Source organism: Lingula anatina, chromosome 8, assembly GCF_051362555.1.
Source record: "Lingula anatina isolate TDL-2025a chromosome 8, LinAna3.0, whole genome shotgun sequence".
In the NCBI taxonomy this organism is placed as follows: Eukaryota; Metazoa; Brachiopoda; class Lingulata; order Lingulida; family Lingulidae; genus Lingula; species Lingula anatina.
In genome coordinates, this window is record NC_141774.1 from 16,383,448 (window position 1) to 16,404,900 (window position 21,453).

The following is a 21,453-nucleotide window of genomic DNA, read 5'->3' on the forward strand; positions in this document are numbered from 1 at the left end:
ATACATTTAGAAAGAAACCATGAGTCTGTACAAAAAGCGCCGAGCAACTAACCACACGTAAATACAAATAATTTGCAGACAAAGTTGGCATAAAGCTACATGTAACGCACACTTATCTGTTTTGCAAAAAGATGGCAAGTGCAGCATTTTTTTGCTGTCTACCACGAAATGACTTCTCAAGAAATAAAAAAGATTAGTCTAAGTTGCACAAAACCCGCAGAAATCCACTAAATAAGCTTATCAAACACCAGCTAAAAAAACTATTACTTATAACTGGACTACTACTGATTAATATTAGATTAAAATAGACCAAAAAGATCGTGGTATAAAAGTAAACACCAGCTTTCGGCCTAGAGTTACATTGTGATAATGTCCAATAGTCAGGTACCGTGACCAAATAGACACATGTAGTGTTAGGTAACACGTCAAGTTATCCAACAGATCACCCCACCGTGCCCATGTCCACCCCCAGGGAAATTCCTGCACCCCTATCCCCCGAGGAGATTATATTTTATCTTCACTGACACTGTCATAAATATTTAGACCAAAATTCCAAATTCTATCCCGTGATTTTTTCTAATTTTCCTCCCTATGAAATAACACTGTGGGGAAGTTTGATTGCTTACAGTTGGCTTGTGTTAAATTGGGAGCGTGTTTACATAAAATTCATGGCGGAGGAGTGACTATTAGCGAAATGTCCCAACATTTTGTTTGTATGCACGCGCATCTGTAAATATTGACGCATGGAGCAGTTAGATACTTTTCAGTCATAAAAAAGTAACCCATCCTATTCCTGTACCAGGCAGAGCACTTAAACTCTCTTCTGGCGTGAAAATTGTAACCTTTCCTTCTCTAATAGAAGCGGAAACTAAAAAGGTTATATTTTCACCAATTAACCCGGGTCTTCTCGCCTATAATGAGGACCTCCAACTAAATATACATATACAAAGCAAAAATCACCGACTTAATTCTACATTTAAAGCAATTTGTGGTTCAAATGAACGGTTTGCTGTGGTTCTGCGGCGTTCGGAACAAAAAAGAAGCACACCAGTTAAAAGTACTCGGTCGGGATATTTCAGAAATCAAAACAAATTATGATGGAATAATTTCACGGTTGACTCAGCTGCAGGCTGCAGAGGGTTACGGAAAAAAAGGATAGCTAGTGTGAAGTTTGAGTTTAGCAATCCCGTGTTCACAAAAAAAAAAAAAAAAAAAAAAAAAAAAAAAACGACGAAAAAGTGACCACGACATGAGTGAGGTTGAATATATAACCCTACGTTCACATGTTATTCCTGCATTTAGTTTAGATCTTAGAACAAAAATGTAATATACGTTGAATGTTGTACAATAAATTTATGCAGTATATTATTAAACTCTGTTTTTTACAGTTACGTGTAGAAGTAGTTACAATACAAACAATAAACACATTTTATCGTTTAGTAGTCATCATTACCAAATGTACTCACTGCCTCTTCTAGACCTAGTTGTCTGTCTCAACGTTCTAAATCAAGTTTTTATATATTTTATATCCAGTAAATGTCCTAACACAATGATGAAAATATGAAATTGTAAATATAAGCTCCAAAAGTCTCGCCAGTGATAATGTCTCGCACTATACTGTCACTGTCAGTGTAACTGCAAATGCAATAACAAACATCACAATTCTCAATTCCATGTATATTCATTACAGGCAAGTGGGATGAGTTGTAATAAACAGTAACTTGGCTTCTCTCACACATATTCTAGTACCTGTACGCCGTCAGTCAGAGAACGAAAACTCACCATCCGAAGCACGGAGAGACTCAAAGCTGCGTTCTTCATGGCCATGATGGGGTATCGATAAAAAGACGTCTACGTCTGCAAGAAGGCGCTTGGCAGTCAACAAGCCGAGATTTCGCTTTGCAAGGATGGCAGACGGTCAGCAAAAAGCGGCGTTCTTCAACTTAAAAAGTACAAGTGGCGCGGGGAGGACAGACCATTAATACACATTAAGTAGTTATGAATTTGTCAAATTGGTCAGTCGTATGTCAGAGAGAGACAGATCTGTCCGTACCCGTCCAGCGGCATATCAGAAAGATATGCGTCTTGCCGGTAAAGCACGCTAAGCCATAGTGTCTTTAAAACTACAGGGGTGTACAAACATTTGCGGATGACCCTATTTTATTAAAAAAAGGTGTGCTTTCAGTCAGGTTTGGAGGGAAGCAAAGTTGGATGTTAATGCGATAGAATTAAAGATGTGATATTCAGCTACATTGGCAAGGGTAATGCTGAAATGGCCAACTACAAATTTACTCGAATAGATTAAATATCAAAAAAGAAACAAAGTTACTCTTACCATGTTTGTGTATCTGCGAATGTCTTTTTGTGATGACATCTATTTATTAAAATTAAAACATAGATAAGAAAAAAATGTTTTTATCCTCTTGCTGTAACCAATAATAGGCCTACATTTCCCCTGACCCTTTTATTTATTTGATCTGATGTTTATATTTTCCATGTCCTGCAGTCACAGCGAAGATGTCACGAGATTTTTGGACCCCCCTGTGCACTATCGCAGTGGACATCTCTCTGGAGTAATGTCCACCTCTAGCACCTTGGATGTGAATCGGTAATGACCAAAGGGAAGCGTTCACACTGGTCGCAATCTGGACCGCTTAGGGCGAGCAGCGGTGTGCTCACACACGCGCATGCGCACAGCTGCACACATAGAACATAAACGTAGGTGAACGCGCACATGAGATCAAACGCCGTAGACAATTTACTGGTCGGTTTTTTGTGGAATACAAGTAACTTAACGGTAATGTTTTAGCGGGCAAAGTCATCGTTTTAATCTCTGTGGGGATCTTTTTACCATTTGATTCATTTCACTCAGACGCATACTATTTTTCTCCTTGAATTAGGTGTTTTGGGGTGCCATATGCACCTTATGTTGTCAAACACTGGTTTTCTTCGAAAAACGGAATACTGAAAAATGTATCTTCAAATATCCAATCTCCTCCCGAAGTCGAGGCTACCAATCACCATGGACCAGATTGATAGGAAAAACTTTAGACCAAAATATGTTTTGGCTGTAAGACCGAAATGTCATTCAGCTTTGATACAAAATGAAGAAAATTAGTAGTTGTCCCGTGAAATGAAACATTGCGCCCGTTTTACAAGAAAGACATGCTAACATTTCAGACCAGTACTCGCATTACTGAAATGGACTTCCATGGATTTTTCTTCAACTGAATTAGGAATTTGCTCTATAACTTTTGACACAATTTTCGACTAAACCTTTTTTGCAACATAGACCCGTTGGGGGGGGGGGGGGGGGGGGGGGGGGAGGGGGAGGGGGAGGGGGGCTAAAATGGCATCCAAATGAACCTGAATCGTTCTTGAGTCGGGCCAGATTCTAGGTGGAGTGAACAGACCCGGTGCTTTACACTCGATGGTTTATCTGATGAGAAGATCTGTCGTGAAGAGGGGAAAATACTCTCAACATGGAACATACTAATTTACTGTCTTCTGTACTTCATCCAAGTCTGTTCAGACCAAGAAAAGTTTCAGATCGAAAAACAGTCTCAAAAGCGTCATTTCACAGCTTTGTTGAAACCCCAGTGGGTTTAAGTATGATGCTACAAGCATTCTGAATTATCAAGGGGTGTATTCCTTGAGTGTATGGTGCTATACTAAATTATCAAGTCCCTTAAATACTCCGATGTTAAAAAGATAATCGATAACAGTGAAATAGCTTCTTCTTCTCACTAGAATAACTCCAAGGAGTGTATCAAGTAATGTGGTATCTAATGCAGTCATCAATAAAGATGCAAATATCTTAAAATATATGAGGTGACGTCACTTCCGTTGTCAACATAAAACAGTCATCAGTTGAGCGGCATTCGATATTCAAATCTTTTTACATGGTTGCAAAAATATGTAGATAAATAAAAAAATGTCTGCACAAGTACACAAAAATTACAGACGAGACAAGCGTTTACGGTGGTCAAAATCACCCATCAACTGACCACAAAAACCTCACATTAACTCCGTGTCCGTGAAAATCACTTGACCATGTATCCTCAGCAGTTCCGCCGCTGCAGATCTGACCGCCGTGACCATCTGTATACACACTGATTGCCTTGTTTGTGGTCAGTTGACGGACCATTTAGTGTCCGCTTCAGTGACGGACTTGGAGGGAGGCACAGCAGGCCCTTACCATCGAGGGTTGTGGACTCCCCTCCCTCCCCATTCACCACCTCCACTCCCATCACACACACACACAAACACACAAACACACACACACACATAGACACACACACACACGCACACACACACACACACGCACACACACAAACACACATACAAACACACACACAAACACACACACAGACACACACACACACACGTACGTGCGCACACACATACGCACGCACACAAGCACGCACGCCCACAAACACGCACGCACACACACACACATACACACACAAACACACACAATAAAGCTCTTTCTGCTATCACAATTTATACATGTACAATTTATCAATATGCACTTGGGCCTATAGCCTCTTCTTTGTACCTGTGCCTTACAGCATTGTGGCATCTGTTCAATTTTTTTACCTGGTGAATAGATATTTTCTTAAGGTGAATGTCTGACATGCAGGAAGTAAAGAAAAAGAAAAAAGGCAAAAAGTATTCCACGTCTTTTACCTCTCGTATCATATCTTTGTGGGTAAAGTATAGGGCCTAACCACCGGAGGTTTCAGAGAACCGGCAGTCCTGGGTAGATATTTAAGAACCAAGTCTATCCTCAGTGACATAGGTTAACTTTTTTCATAGCTAGCCTGTTGTGTTAAAAAGGTTAAAAGGCAAACCATACATTAACCAACGCGTTTAGTCTTTTTTAAAGCGATTTCCTATTTTAAACTAAATTTTGATCTACTACTAAGCTTAAATGTCTTAACGGCAATCTGTATGTTGGGGTTTTGATTGTGCTTTGGAAAGTAATTAAGTGTATAGTTCAAGAATCCATCTGTCATAATTCACATCTGAGTCAGCGAGACATAAACCCACGGCGTTTGACACACCGGTGTGAGCACGCACCTTCGCGTGTTGAGAGGGACGCTGCAACAATGGTAGCATCAAACTAATGCCCGCAGTTGAATAATGTAGATCATGTTTAACAAACAAGTTCAAAGCAATTTATGAAGGTGTCAATCCTGGATGCTACAGTAGTGGTGTTGTAAACAATTTAAGAAGTTTGGCACCCGTTTTAGTTAAGAAGGGGGGGAGGGGGGGGTCGGCAATTTGCCCATGTTTGTTTCCACTCTTGGATACATTACGTTTAGATATACATGTATAAGTGGTGCTAACCTTGCCATTTATAAAGCTATAATCGTAAAAAAAGATATAACATGTCTCTGACATGAGTTAAAGGTAATGGTGGCGTCTGAAGAGTTGCATCTCATCACATTAACGGAAACACTGTCAAAATATATATCTTTATGTTCCTTCGAAAGATTAAAGGTTATTACGGCTGCAAAATACAGTGACTGTGGTAGCTTGGATATATCAAGTTGGGGATGTGGGAGATTTGTCACTGAGGGAGGGGGGTAGGTTGTAATCTGATTGGGGGGGGGGGGGTCTACAATGTAGGGGTGGGGCCATGATCCGAGGGTATGAAGTCTGATTGGAGTGGGTTATATTATCTGAGAGTCTGCAATCTTGAGATTCTAAAATCGGGGGGGGGGGGGGGGGGGGTGTAAACTGAAAGACGCGAGTGGAATCGATTTGTGGTGTAAAGTAGCGCACGTGTGTGATCATAGGTATATTTGTATTGGTGACATCAAAGGAAACTCACTCACGAGCACAACATTCTTTAGACGGTTGTAAACATCTTTAATTACAGTCTTATTTAACAATCAGTCGTCTCAAATTCTCCACACTAGAAGGCACCCAAACGACAACAAATCTATCAAAAATATATCACGAACTCCCCAAGTGATAGGAGACAGGCACAGCATTTTGCCTATTTGGCGACTCTTGTCGAATATACCATCAATATTTAGCCAATTGCTAATAAAAACCTTGCTTGAAAACCTAGCTCGCAGAGTGCTGAATTGACACTTTAAAAAAAAAAAATAATTATCGCAATTAGAAGAGAGAGAGAGAGAGAGAGAGAGAGAGAGAGAGAGAGAGAATGGGAAGAAAATAGCCAGATGAGGGCAGGAGCGGAGGGAGAGGGAGACCTAGCGGATGTGAAGTAAAATCTGTTCTTTAAAAAATGTTAACATTCAAAAACAACTTGCCATAAAAGAGGATGAATTTCAGTTCATATTTTTTGTTTTGCATAGATTGGGTCTTCATCTTTTTATGAATTAAACTGAACACTATAGGGCGTATTCCCGTAGATTTTAGATCGATCTATCCCCGTGGGGAGTCTCACTAGATTACTGTCAGATAATCCGGCTTAAATGTCAGCCCGCCTCCTACAAGCTGTAAGGGGGTAATTAGTCTCGTGCCCGCTCGGCTGACAGCTATTTAGCGTGAACCCCCAGGGAGTTAGGTCGATCTTCTTTGGATTGATCAAATCTCTGAGAATGGGGTCTTTTTCTCTCTATTGTCAGCATGCTTCTGCGCCGTTCGATAATAGGCATAGACTGGGCTCTAAAGGGCAGGGTGGGGGAAGGCAATGTCTTCATTGAAAAATAATTAGATTAAAATAGATCAATAATAACTGAAGAGACAATTTAAAAACGCCATGTAAGGCCACGTTTGTGAAGATATGCAACTGCGTCCAGATATTTTTTCTTTTATGTTAATAAATTCTTCTTCAGTAACCATTTTAGCTTAAAAGAATCCAAGCTATGTCTATCTATCTATCTATCTATCTATCTAGAACGCCAACAACGGTATGAAGTACAAAAAAGCGGCAACAGGAATATAAGCTCACAAAATAAACAACAACACACAGCTATCAACTTACCGTTCTTTTTCACAGAGCGGTATACTCTTTCTGCGTTTAATGATGGAGATGACCTTATTAAGATCGATTCAATATGATGTGACCCAACTACTCCAATAACAAGTGCCAAATGTGACAAAAAAAGTTTAGCCTAGTGCATTTGGAGAACATGTACTGAAACTGTACTTTCAGACTTTCCGTGCTAAAAATACCGATCCATCATACTGAACTGCTATTCTGTGCTATACTTTCACTGAGGGTTTGAATCTTTGCATGGCTTCTTCGTCGTCTAGCATGTGAAATGACAAAACTCCCCCTGGCAATGGACATAGTTATATAAAATACGTCGGGACCCCATTTATGATTTATTAAAATTAATGATTTGATATATGGCCCGTCAAGCTTGCTAACCCGTCCCGCCTTTCTCAGAGACCACAAGTATGCGTAAGTTGTCGTAATAGATCTCAGTCATTTCAAACAGGGGTATAAAGTTGATAAAAGATTATAATGAATATGAATTTTATGATTTGATAGTTGAAAATGATAAGGTACAGTTTTAATTAAATTATAGTTTAATGGGGACGTAATTGATTTTGTAACAGCGTTTCTTTTTTTTTCCTTATTCAGTTAATAGTCCACGTTACTGTCCATTTCATGAAGGTCATCATATTTTGTTTTGCTTGGTTTCATATAACGTACTTTATACTTTTAACGTTCATTTCATTTATTGACATTTTCCATTATTTTAGATAATCTTATTCAATCCATTAAAAACAAATTCAACTACATTTTGAATACTGCACTTGCATGAGTTGACCTATTTATTAAGGTCGACCCGCGTCCAATAAAACATGAATGAAATATTGTAATTGTGGTTTTATTTCTATTTAATAGCAACGATTAGGTCACGCCTTAACCTCAGGGGCAAGGTTTAATAGGAATCTCTGAGAAGTTAGTGATTTTATCAAGTTGTCTTATCGGCTTTATCTTTGCAGGTGTGCTTTCATATGGGGGATTGTACTGGGTATGATAAGAAATATTCCAATCGTATATTTTGTTTAATTTCGCGTTGAGATTATTCAAAATACAGCTAAGATGACGATAAATAGGAAATATTAAGATCCAAATATTATTTGTTTTCTCGCTGCCAAGGTTGCATCTGTTGAGGGTGAACCAGGGTCGAGCGTATGTTCAACCACTCTGCCAGTGAAAACGTGACTGTGCTCTTCTTTAATGAAGGAGAGAATACAATATCTGTATCAGAAACTCATTATGGCCTTGTTTTAACAAAAGAAATGGATGTACATCTCACTAGATGGTGGAGATAACGGGTTAAGTATACGAGTACATGCAGGCATTCACATGAAGAGGAGAAAATTCACCGTACACAACAAACGTTCGATGTACAGGTCGAGGTTATAAGTAAATAAATACTATAAACAGTAAGCACAGCATAAAACAACTATTCTACTTACATGTAAAAAATGTCAATTTCGACAGGACGCTAAAACGATTGTTTCTCTAGATGATAACGATGCGTGCGCACACGCACACACACACACACACAAACACACACACACTATGATATTAATGTCTCCATCAATTAAGTTACAGTACTGAGGTACTTAAACTGAAATACTTTTTAATAAACGCAAACATAAATTCTGCATCAACTACAAAGAACTTCGGACTATTTGGAAAATAATTCCGCCTGCTTTACATTAGCACGCATTTAAGGCAGCGCATTTAATAGAGTCCATTATCTCTGATCCGCAACACAAATGGGCTAATTAGTCGTGTTATAGTAAACACTAGTAAACAAACACAGAACTGCTGTTTTTTTCTACTCATAACTCTTACCAATCCCACCCTCTACACACAGAAGTTTAAATGGCCTAACCGACGAATTTGCCGTCTCGTGACGCGCTATGGATCAAGATCTTAATAACAGTTCATGACCATAGAATCATTCTTGTCTGTTTGAAAAGCCTGTATGTTTTTGTGAGCGTTTCTGCGTGTGACACAGCAAAGAGCGGTGCCCCACTCTCCTCTCCCTCTCCCTCCCCCCTCCTCTCTCTCTTATACATTTGTACCTAGGACCCTAGCTAGGACAAATAAACACGTGGGCCCGATCTCATACATATATAATCTACTTATGGAATCTAGATCCAAGCCACGTACCTTGTATATTCACAATATTAGTAGATGAACATCACGTTTTTTTTTCGATTGCAGCTTTTCCTCCGGCCGTCACAATCTCAGCACGTGATCCCTGCTTCTGACGTCACAGTTTGAACACGTGTTGCCTCTGGATTTATCGTCACTGCTTTAGTTCGCTAGACTGTAGCTCTCCTTACGCCATACCGTATATTGATTCGCCGCCGGTACATCAATAGTAGTTGAGGGGTTGGTTAATCTCCTGATTTCTGAAACCCAAAAGGTTTAACTAAATGGTGGTTTTAGGATATGTTAGAAATCAGATGAAACGATAAATAATAGGCCTACTTCTTCATCATCGTTGTTGAACTGATATTGCGCAATTTTGCACTGAGCAGAATACAAACTCTTTACAAGACTTTGTCCCATGAGGAAGTCATATGGCATCATGTGAGCCTCCCGCGGAGCTGTTTGACGTCTTTTGTAATGTGTGTTCAACAAAAGCAAATTGCCTGATGAAATACACGTAAAACATAGTTCAATGTTAGTTTTATTACCGTAGTGCTATCACAGAATAAAAAAATAACGTGGCTATAGAATCCGACGTGACCGAGATCATCTTCGTCTACGAAATGATTGCCCTGGGTTTCAAAGTTTATGGGGAAGTCACCGCTATAATCACAAATACCTGAACTGTTTTATTTATTTATTTATTTATTTATTTATATTTGTTTTTTTCATGCTCGAAGCGTTGCAAATCATTTTCTAAATTTTGCATTCTTCCCTGTGCCCCCCCCTCCTTTCCACTAGAAGATACCGGATCCTCCAGTATCCCCTGGCTAATAATCCAGTCTACTAAAAACCGCGGTGCCTGGGCTAAGTTAAGTCTATTCCGCTCACCCGCGGGACACGGTGCTCGGATTACGTCGCCACGGCGGTGCGACAGACGCGTTGTTTCGACGCAGTTTCTGCACTGCTCCACGGAGGCCGCTTTCAAACATGTCAATTATAAGTACTCTCTGAGCACGAGGTGCGCTAGCTGCCTGTTATAAAAATGTTGTATGGTTCACACTGTAATCTTGTGTTCTAGTTTAGAAGCCCCTGATATAGGAGGTTAACTCATAAGCCCAAGTAGGAGGCTCTCTCTGACCACAGGGGTCGCTAGTAGTCTCTTACTAATTTTTTCAATCTTCTTCAATTTTGTCTTCTATATTAGCAGCCCTTGTATTTCAGGTAAGGAGGAGGGTGAGACTGACGGGGATGCACTCCTTGCTTTCTATGCGCCATTGCACTTAGAAGTGTAATGTAAGTATTGTCCACAGGCTAAATCGTTAATGAAATAAGAGATTATCTTTATGTTGTTATGTCCAAATTCTGTGTGTTAAGAACCGCGACAAAATTCAACAACACGAACCGGTTGTGACTCGTTAAGCCACTGTGAAAGTGAGCCAAAATTTCATTCTCGAAGCCGTCTCAAGCCAAGTTTAGCAGAGGCTTAAAAGCAGCGGTATGAAATGTTAATTGAAAAAAAAACGGCTCCCAATTTTTTTTTCATATTCTAGTTTCGCAGAAAAACCTAAGACCGATTAATGGATTCAACTTAAAGTTTGAACATTTTGTTCTACTATAGAAGTTAAATCAACATACGTAAAATGACTACTGGTATAAAAACTTTCATATATTTATGTCATGTCATATAGAAAAACACAATGTATATCATTTTAAAAAGTGGGTCGCTGCAGATTTCACATAAGTCAAAGTAGACAACATTTTCGGCATTTAAGTTAACCCCAAATTCAGATCAAAATTATGTAAACGTTGTTAAACTTCCCATTTGTTAAGATGAGGTTGCAACCCCCCCCCCTCCCCTTCTTCCTCTGTATCCTTCTGTTGAAAAGAAATTTGTAGCAGCAGCAGTGACTTAATAAAATAATTGCGGTTCACTACCACTGTCCACAATCATCCTCTTATTAAATTTGTTAACACAGATAAAATCGCAGGCCCTGGTACGAGATGCGTCAACAAGTCCACTTTTCGTCCACTCTATGTCCACTTAATGGTCACTAAGTGGCTGGAATTACAAAGAAGTTATCAGAGCGGACAATGGCGGAAGGCTGCATGGACTTACAAATCTCTTTGGTGTACAGGCTGGTTGATGTGAGGAGGATAATACACATGAATGGGTCCACTCCCGATGAAACTATCATTCTATATAGATCGATCCAACTCCCAGGGGACTCTAGCTGAATGCAATTAGCAGATTAACATGCCTCCTCTTGGCGTTGAGCAGAAAACAGAAAAAAAAACTGGTGAATACACAAAAGGAGACGTGTGTGCTCTTTATGATTTCAGCTTCTGTTCTAGACCCTGGTATTCAAGATTTGTCACTGCGTGAAATAAACATGTTAAAGGAATTCATCAAAGGCGATTGAATGGCCACTAGTAAGCAGATTATCCTTTGTATCCGGTAAATGGGCAAAATATTGAAAATGTTTAAAAGTAGACACAACTGGTCTATAAACGTACACAGTCTGCTGATTTGCTACTGGTCTAAGACAACTGACTGGTATTTTTAGCGTTGGACTAATAACATACTCAGATCAAACTAGCGAGATTTTTAGCGATTATTTCAGATAAGGTTTCTGCTATTAATAGATCTCATCTTTAGACCTGATCTTCGAACTTGTCAAATTTGATTCGGACTAGTAGTTTTCAGAGGTCAGCTTGAACAACTGACCAGTAACCTTGAAATTTAAAGCCGCGTAATGATAGGAAAGCCTTTCTTGATGATCAAGGCACCTTGGAAAAGTGACAAAAATTTGCAACGGTTGACAGATTTAAAATGGCGATTGGTCTTCCGGTCGATTCACTTGATAAAGGGCATAAGAGTTTTGGGCTATTTTCTATATGTTTGACGTTGTGTGGAAAATCCGAACTAAATTAGAAATTTAATTATCCTGCCTCGACCTTCAACACAATCATGACTTTTTTATATATATATAATTATTTTTACTTCATTCTAAAAAAAAAACAAAAACTCCATTTGTACCTAGTCCGAAGGAATAGGGCGGAAAGGTGGAGGGGTTTGAAAGAGCCCCCCCCCCCCCCTTTTCCCAACTTTTTTTCTTTAGCCGGGAAGATCTGCTCTAAATCATAATAAAGGATCCCTGCAATTTCTCAAGTCGAGTCAGCTATATCTAAGAGGCACAAACGTTCACTTTTTTCAGCAAAAGATCCCCTTTAAACTTCCTGGCTCCAGCCCTGTATCTTGTACATTGTGATACATTTCTGTGGTGTTCCAGTATTTGCTCACAATAAAGATCACCACAAAGATGATCAAGTGTATTTTGCAAAATACCCCAAAAAATTAATAGTTTATTTAGCGCTCCATGCGTTTTCCTTCCGGTACGGTTGTCAAACTTGAAAGAACGACACCCGATATGACAGCGGGTATGTACAAACATGTCCCCGTCGGGTTTCTGACTGGGTGACTTCAGATACCGGTGCGTTGTCATACGACACGCCGTCTTTTTACGACAGTTTTATGGGAGGTTACACCTTTTCTGAGCGTCGCAGAGAAGTTAAGATTCATGGCGCGTCGCGCGGTGCACGAGTAACTTTACACTTTCATCTTACATCTTAGGTGGCCTGGGTTTTTTATCGAAAAAAAGGTAAGTGCAAAAGTCGTGCATATAAACAGACAATGGCAGGCATGTTAACGTCTATTGGTATTGGAGTTTGGCTATTGCAAAAGAATTTGCAAGGACTGTGTGTATGTCTTTAGCAAAAAAAAAAAAAAAAAAAAAATCATAATAAACAAGTGAAATATATGCCCTAGATAGTGCACCCTGCCTATTTTAAACCTTGGTTAAATTTAGACTTCGACGATAAACAGATAAAACACTGCACTAGTTTTGCCAGTCGTCAGCCCTGCAAAAGGCCACCCGATGAGTTACTAGTGTCCGAAATACGAGCTGGGCTAGCTGATGATGTCATAAAAACGGAGACCATTTCGCTTTTTAAAATACCATTTTTGTACTGCAGAATACTGCATAAATTGGGCTTTGCAAGCCCGTTCAAATACAAAAGAAGTTCCTTATCGAAAAATTCTCGAATCATTCTCTAGGTCACTAGTTATACAACATAGTAAAGAGCCAATACACATATATGATCACAAATATTTCTCTGGCTAATTATGTGCACATTTTTGTACTGCACTAAGACTTTGCACAAAAAGGAAGAAGAAGAAAGACGGCATCACCAACATACCTCTAGTAGACAGTAGCAATGGGTTGTTGGCTGTGGTAACTCTTATTGAAAAAAGAATACATATTTACCCTGACTCACCCCCTGTCTTTAGTTCACCTATATCTGGCGTATATCAATACGTTTTCTCCTCTCCAGTACTATGACAAATCTGTTCTAGAAACTTAACATAATGCCTTGCTACTAAGGTGTCCCCGTTTTCTTCACGATCTCAAATTTCACTCACTTTCTTTTCATTTTCCTTGCAAAATGAAGCTCATTATGACGAGTCACGTCAGAAGTTTTATGAAGTAGACCCCGCTGTGCACCCTGCGTTTCAGACTTTACCCAGTTACAGCGAGGAATTAGATATGAGATGCCAGTAATCTCAGAAATTCAGGATAGAAAAACAGATGAAGGCAGATATTGGAGAAATTAAACAAGACAATGGCGTTGAATTTGACAGACGTAAAGAGATTTACATCTTCAGAGGCATGGAGACGGGAGATGTTTTAGGTTTCCTGTAGACGAGCAAAATCAGGGTTCACAACTGGTTGCTAACGTGATAATTTCAATTTTTTTTTCAAAAAAAAAGTTTAAAAATCAAAATCTGTCAGAATTGGTGGATAATTTTTCTCTCTTTGATCCAAGTCTCGGTTTTACACAAAAACTAAGTCAGGCCCCAGTTCCACAAGAAAAATAAATAAATAAATAAAAATAATAATAAATAAGTCAGATTCCCTTGCAAAGAACTTAATAATTATTACCAACGTTACATGGTCACATGGGCACATTTTACCCTATCAGGAACAGTGTTACAGCACTCTCTTGGAAATCCTAGTCAACAAAGCCAGGGAACTTGTTTTGTGAAAACTGGGACCAGGCATATAAGGGTAGTGCTCATAGGGGTCCACTTCATAAAAATTTCTTCTCACCCCGACAAATGATATTCTATAGCAGAACATACATGAAACAAAAGTTGAGCCGTAGAAAAAAGCTACCAACGCCCATCTCTTGTTACCTTTAGTAGCAACAAAAAATTCATTGTTATAAAGCAGGTGTGGGTTTATATAAAAAAAAAACACCGCCTGTGAATTTGGGGGGATTCGATACACAGATTAACGCGACATGCGATACCTAGCAGAGTTCTGTAGCATAATAGAAGAGCGACCCGGGGAGAAATGTTTTAAGCGATCTCTAAATTTTCTCACCAGAAATGTTCAAGTCAAATGTTCATTGTAAAAGGTCACTGTGTGAAACTTAACAGTCCCACATCAGGCCCGTAGCCAGGGGGGGTCGGGGGGTTCGAAAGAACCGCCCCTTTTGGTGGGAAAAGGTCCACTCTGGGTAAAATTTGATCTAGGTACATGAAGTTTTTATGGGAAAAGGTCCACTTTTTCAGAAAAAGAACCCCCCTTTTGAAATTGCTGGCTACTGGCCTGCACATGCGGTGCATGAAAGCTTTCTAAATTAAGTAACATTAAAGAATGACATAGGCTGCAAAATATTTCAGTTGGTACCGCAAGCAAATAACTTTCAACCGCCGTCTAATAATTTTCCCAACAAAAATTTTGGGATCAAAATTCAGATTAATGTTGCAAGTCTTTCGGTACGGTATTACTGTGAAGATTAGTTACACAAAATAACACGATACACGATACCGTACTACACGTAATAAAATGCAGTGAAGAATGAAAAAACCTTTAGCTCGTCTACTAGCTCTGACCAAAAGGGAAAGAAAAGAATACTTAAATATTCAGTTCAATTCACTAATTCAATTCACCTTATTGAAAATAAAGAGAAATAACAAGGATAACACGTTTTTTTTTACCAAAAGAATTGACAATACGAGAATGCGTTATTCTTCCGCATGTATTTTAACACATTATTACAGATTATTTACTTATTTATTTAATATTAAGATATTTACTATCGGTCTCCAAACACTTGCTATAATCAAAATACACTACAAAGGACTTGCGTTAAGACACACTACGTGCCGACGTGTCGCAGCCCCCCCCCTTTCTCTCGCCCCCACCTCAAAAAAGGGCTGTTTGTGCTGACATATACATGTAGATCCATGAAAAGTCTTTAACCGCCATCTGTCAACTCCAGATTCAGATAAAGATTATAATGAAGATAAATCGCTTTAGATTTTATATAACAAGTCAGCCGATAATTTCAAAGTATTTGTAAAAGAAAAGAGAGGGACGCTGCAAAAGATGAAGCCTGGAGCGAAACTGTATACTCGTCCCTTTTCTTCTCTGAACAAAATACAGTTTGCCAGGCGGGGAGATGACTATATTGCACTGAAGATGTCCCTGGGCACCGATGGATATATTTCAGGATCAGACTTCACTCAATTTTGTATACTGATGTTTTGCAACACAGAACAAAAGCAACATGAAATTACGGTAGCCAATTCTGGTCAAAAATAAAAGCTGCTTTTATGGAAAGTCCAACGGGCTGATTTTCACGCGATTGCTTTAATGTGCTTAACACGTATATATCGAGTTTGAAAATTTTTCTGACGAACAGCAAATAAAATGCTAAAAAGTAACCCGTTTCTAATTATTTCACCGCATAATACACAAAATATTTCATAATTAATCTCAATATAACCGGGACCTGAGCGCGTTGATTTCACAGATAGCCAAAGCTTTTTTTACTTCATCTGCAATTTGTTTCAATGGTCACAGAGGCTCTAGTCTTGGGCGGTAAGAAGATCTTTAGCTAAAAAGGGGGGGGGGGGGGGAGGGGGGGCTCAGTCAGTTGTGACGATGTATTCATCGTTTTCCAAACCCTTCCCCCATTTATGCGCCGTGAAAGAAAACTCAAACACACGTGTGTAATGTGTTTTCATATTACGTGATACAACGCGTTTTGTTATTGTTGCGTGTCACAAGGTGCACTCTAGGGCCTACGTATTCACAAAAGAACTTTAGACCGAACATGTGTCTTAACTTGAAAACCAAAATATTTAGCCTACTTCGACCCAAAACAGATCAATACTCGTCCTCTTACACGAAATATTGCGACCTTTCCCATAGAAACGAACCAGTTGATGTTTATGGCCCTATCGCCTCCTTCAACAATTAAAAAAAAAAACAGTGGAAATGCCACAAAAATGTCTCTAAAATGTTGAATTGGGATCTCTTTGCCACCTACAATACTCATTTCCACGGCCGACCTCAAAAACTCCAACGCCACTCGTCGCAGCGAGCCAGTCCCGAAAAGCCCAAAAATTACGCACATTCCTTTCTGCACTTGGATAAAAGGAGCGGTAATAGATATTATTGAATAACGATTCGTGTAATTAGTTTCCTATATCCCCCATACAGTGTTGGCGAACATCGATATTGGAGAGTGATATTTCATACAGTGGCGTATATGAGAGGGTTTAGTGTCTTGTGTGTGTGTCTACGGAGGAACCCGGGTTAGTGGCATTGATAACTTTCGCAAGCAATTAACGAAAAAATGCACCTGTTTTGAAGGACATTCGGCATCGTCGACCATACCAGAGTTCATATATATATATATATTTATTTAACTGCTCCACCACCATCAAAACTTGCCTCTCTCTCTCTCTCTCTCTGCAACCCAAAAAAACTGAAACATCTGCACTGTTTGTTTGCAAATTAAATATTAATGCAATTTTCCATGCCTAAATATTTCGTAAATGCTATTATTCAACGTCATTCATTGTTATCCACGCAATTACATCATTTCTTTTAATAGAAGGACCTTATAATAAATATGACAATCACCGGTCAAATTTCGAACATCAGACTTGTATTTGTCCATTATTGTTAATTTTCAGTGAGTGAACGAGGAGACATGTTCAGATGAGTTATTTAATGGTTTAAGATAGATTTTCACATTTTATGACGTGCGCCAGATTGACGAGGAAGTGTTACAGACGAGAGTTACATACATGCAAAACTGAGGCAAAAGAAATCCACTTCTTAAGACTATAATGGAATCCCAAGTTACGTGTTCCTTCCTTAACGGCACTAAACTTTTTTTGCAGTCTGCTTGAGATTTTGCTCCTTTTCATTGCCAACTTGTTGGCTTAAAATTCTTTACGGGTAAATCTTTTATTTCTATAAATGTGTTTGAGACCTCCCCCCCCCCCCCCCTCAGCAATACCTACTATTTTTGACAGATTTTACTCAAACGATGTTGAATAATTCGAAAACTTGAATTCATTTACATAAAATACACGTAACTTTATTTACAACATTTCATTAATTAATGAAGAAACTTTTTAAAAAAATTAACAAGCAGGACCGTATCCCGAGGGTGGTGTTGTTAGCATACATTACTATTGTCAAACATACGGAATACCCCCACAATACCAGCACATTTTTTCTTAAATTGTTTATGAAAGTGTCACATATCATTACACCGCCCGGAGCAAGCCACCCCCTTGAAACCTTTTCTCAAACCTCAGGAACAAGGCACCCTCAAATTACCCTCGTTGTTCAGAAATATGTGTGCACAAGTCTGGTTCCAACAAAAAGGTTCAACGGTCTTCATACAGCTTAATACAACGTGGTGTGGAATATGAAAGTAAATTATCGAATTACGGAGTGGTTTTTACCCTTGTCTCGACCTTCTATGCCTATGATATTACATTATGTTATAACACGCTAATGTTGAATAATGTGTTTTGCCTTCAAGCTGGCATTTGTGGTAAAAAGGTGAAACAGAGGTGACCTGTGTTTCAGAAAACACTGGAAACCCACATCTCTAATATCAGTATTCTTATGTAGTTTACAGTAGCACCCTGTGTTTAAAAGGTAGCCAGGAAAACACCTCTCTAATATCAGTATTCCTATGCAGTTTCCAGTTACACCATGACTTTAAGAGATCGCCGGGAAAAAACTCTGTAATATCAGTATTCCTGTGCAGTTTCCAGTAGCACCCTAAGTTTAAGAGGTAGCTGGGAAAACACGTCTCCAATATCAGTATTCCCATGCAGTTTCCAGTAACCCTGAGTTTAAGTTTCACTCTATATGTACTGGCATATTGCACTATATAATATTTCAACATAGATACTACTGTATGCTGTTATATCATGATTAAATATGATTAATAGCACATGGTGATATATGAAGACTAATGAAGCATAAAACAACTCCTTTCTCGTTAGACTACTACATGTTTTTATGGTTAAACATACTTGCATATTTTTATTTGGCAATATATTCTGCTGTTAAATAGCGTATTTTCCTTAACCACCGATAGCAATATGAAGTACTGAACATTTAAACAGTATTTTCTCTTAATATTTTTTAGTATATATTGCTTGTGAGTGGCATTTTAACCATCTTAGTTTTACGTTTATTGAATCAAAAGTAGGTTACGATGCAGAAACATTTGAGGCATTCTGAATATAAAATGACCGCAGAAATATACACTGTCAAATGCTTTGGATTATGTTGATATGCCCGTAAAAATTATCACACTGTACATGCCATGTCAATCTGGAGAGAGAGAGAGAGAGAGAGAGAGAGAGCACCAATGAAAACGATCTCAAAAGCCTGTTGTGCAGAAAACCATGACATAATTACTGACAGCTGAGAACGCAAATACACACAACGTAGAACACCAGCACTACTAAAAATTAAGCCAAAATTCTCACAGCCAAACAACGCTTTCTACCAAATTAAAATGTCGCATTTTGGGAGCTATACCACACGTTCAACGGACGACGCATGTCGCCTAGAATTTGCCCCCGTTTAAACATAGCCAGCATTGTCAGTCTTACCTGTCAACGCTATGTGCTACCCATCTGTTAGTCACTTCGGTAAAAAACATGACCTCGGAAAGCTTCCATTCCCCACCTTGTCGGATCTTGAAACCTCTTGGTGATAAACCTTCATTTACTTCGACTTCTTCTCATAAATCCATCTGCTGTTTTCGTATTCCTTACGTGGAAGTCGTCGATGTCGTCCTTGGCGTTGATGCTCTCGCAGTGCTGACAGCTGCAACTGCTGCTTAGCGTCGTTTTCTATATAGCATGTCGCATTAACATGAACTTGCCAATCGGTGCGTTTATCCGCCGGATCAATAGATTTGCTGTGTTGCGTTTGTTAGGGGCAGTGTTACATGAAAAGGCAGGGGATCATTGCGGTTGACACATCCGCGGAGTGCTATCACAGGTAATCAATGTATACCTATATGCTAACTGAAGCGTGCAGGGGCATTACGGAGAACGAAAAATGGACCTATTTTGTTGGTGATGGGGGGTATTACCGTGCACGCACGCACGCACACACACACACACACACACAGAGAGAGAGAGAGAGAGAGAGAGAGAGAGAGAGTATATTAACATAAAATGTGTTGGAATGATTTTGACTTTTTCGAGACCAGAAAAGCATTATGATCCACGAAAATATATAACCAGACATTTTACTCAGAATATGGAGACGTGAAACATCAAAACTCATTTTTACTTTCTTTCTTCTTCATATCTTGAATCTACAATAGGCCTATACCTTTCACGCACGTAGTCCATGTCTACACTTGATCTCATTTCTGTTTGTGATAGTTCATCTTTGTATTATATCTGTAATTCCATTCCATATAACCTACCTCACCACTCAACATGATACCAACAATGTACACATGACATTACAACTCTAAGAAATACAATCTTAAACAATTACTCAAAAATCCAATCCTCGCCTACCTTCGACCAGTAGCTTTCCTGCGATGAAACCATTCCACTGGACCAATTCTAATAGATTTGCGAAAAAAAAACTGACTCAGATGGAAATTTACAAAGAATATATCACTTTACCATATCTCGACCCGATGACTCTTTGTTACTCGCTGGTGACAGAAAATCTCGTGCTATATTTAACGACTTTATGTACTCGTATGACAATGGACTGTTTACAAAGCATCGAATGACTGTGTACCGGCCCCCATTGCTATAGTTGGGAATGTTGGACGCATTTTCTTTCTCATCGGTGAGAGGACGCAAAAGTCGTGCTGTGTCAACAAGCATTGTTTGTATGGTCGAGACTTGAGGACAATGCCACCTTTGTGGGAGGAACAACAATTATGTGCAGAAAAATAATCTAAGGTCAGTATTATTAATAAAGTCGAGAGGTGAAAATGAAGACGAACACACGCTTTCATCCATACTTCCGACAGTCGCTTTGGCGGGCCATTATTCAAACCTCAATGTCAAATTTAAGCTGGGTAGAAATGAAAAGTTTGTATGAAAGGTGGTAAACGCAATCCGCAATGCAAATATTAAAAACTGCTAATTATAGTACATTTTGAGGTACGCACCATTTCATGTGTAAAGACGAGAATAACAACATAAAGAAAGAACAAGGAAAAAATGCCCCTAGTGCTCTTGCGTTTTTACAATTTTACAATAAAGTTTTATCTCTCTAAAAACATACATTTTACAAATTGTTTTGTGATCTTTTGTTTTTTCTTGATCATTTATGCTCGCATGCCTGACTTGAGTACATTTAAGTCGGTAAAAAACTCATGAAATGTACTCATGGCCCGACGTATAGATCGCGTTCAATTGAGACATAAATGGTCACAGGCCTTTCATGACGTCAAAATAATTGGACAAGCACCAGCCCAGCGGTAGAACACCTTTCTATAGCAGCATTCCACCCGCACTTCGACTTTCTCGCACACACTTTCCCGCGGCTTAATTTCTGGCGGTGCAAGTGGAAGCTACGACAAATGAAGAAAGCACCTTGCACTGGTTTTCTCATGCACCCTGTCAACTCCGTTAGTCTCCGGATGCAATCGGTCGTGTTCGAGGTCACGGAATGTCCCGACCTTCTTCCCACCCGAACTCGCTAATCGCCACCCAACCAAAACAACGTCATTGTGAGCTGTTGATACAGCAGTGAAATCAGGCGTGCCCTCAAAGTTATCGCAAAATCAAGAAGCAATATTCAGCTCTTTTTCCAAAAGTCTAGACGATTACGCTGTTTGGTGTCTACGATTATGCCACATTTTAAATTTAATAGTCTTTTCTGTCTGTAACAAATCTTCCTGTCTCACTTTCTGTAACTTTGGTGTTCAGTATTTTTCTCCAAAATGATTGTTTTATTCACGTT

At 39.1% G+C, this 21,453-nt stretch overlaps 1 protein-coding gene across 4 annotated transcripts in view; it reads right to left on the reverse strand.

Moving 5' to 3' along the window:
• Positions 1-20,209, reverse strand: part of LOC106161482 (uncharacterized) — a 33,099-nt gene extending 12,890 nt beyond the window's left edge. The window contains exons 1-2 of one of the 4 annotated variants that reach the window (XM_087019292.1): positions 20,046-20,209; positions 9,125-9,369 (exon numbers count right to left, since the gene is read on the reverse strand). The gene's annotated coding sequence lies outside the window, so the exon portion shown is untranslated. Of the gene's footprint in view, positions 1-1,782; positions 2,112-9,124; positions 9,370-19,118; positions 19,388-20,045 lie in introns of those variants that run through there. The other 3 variants (XM_013538443.2, XM_087019293.1, XM_013538468.2) reach the window with 3 other exon arrangements.
• Between the last annotated feature and the right edge of the window lie 1,244 nt (positions 20,210-21,453).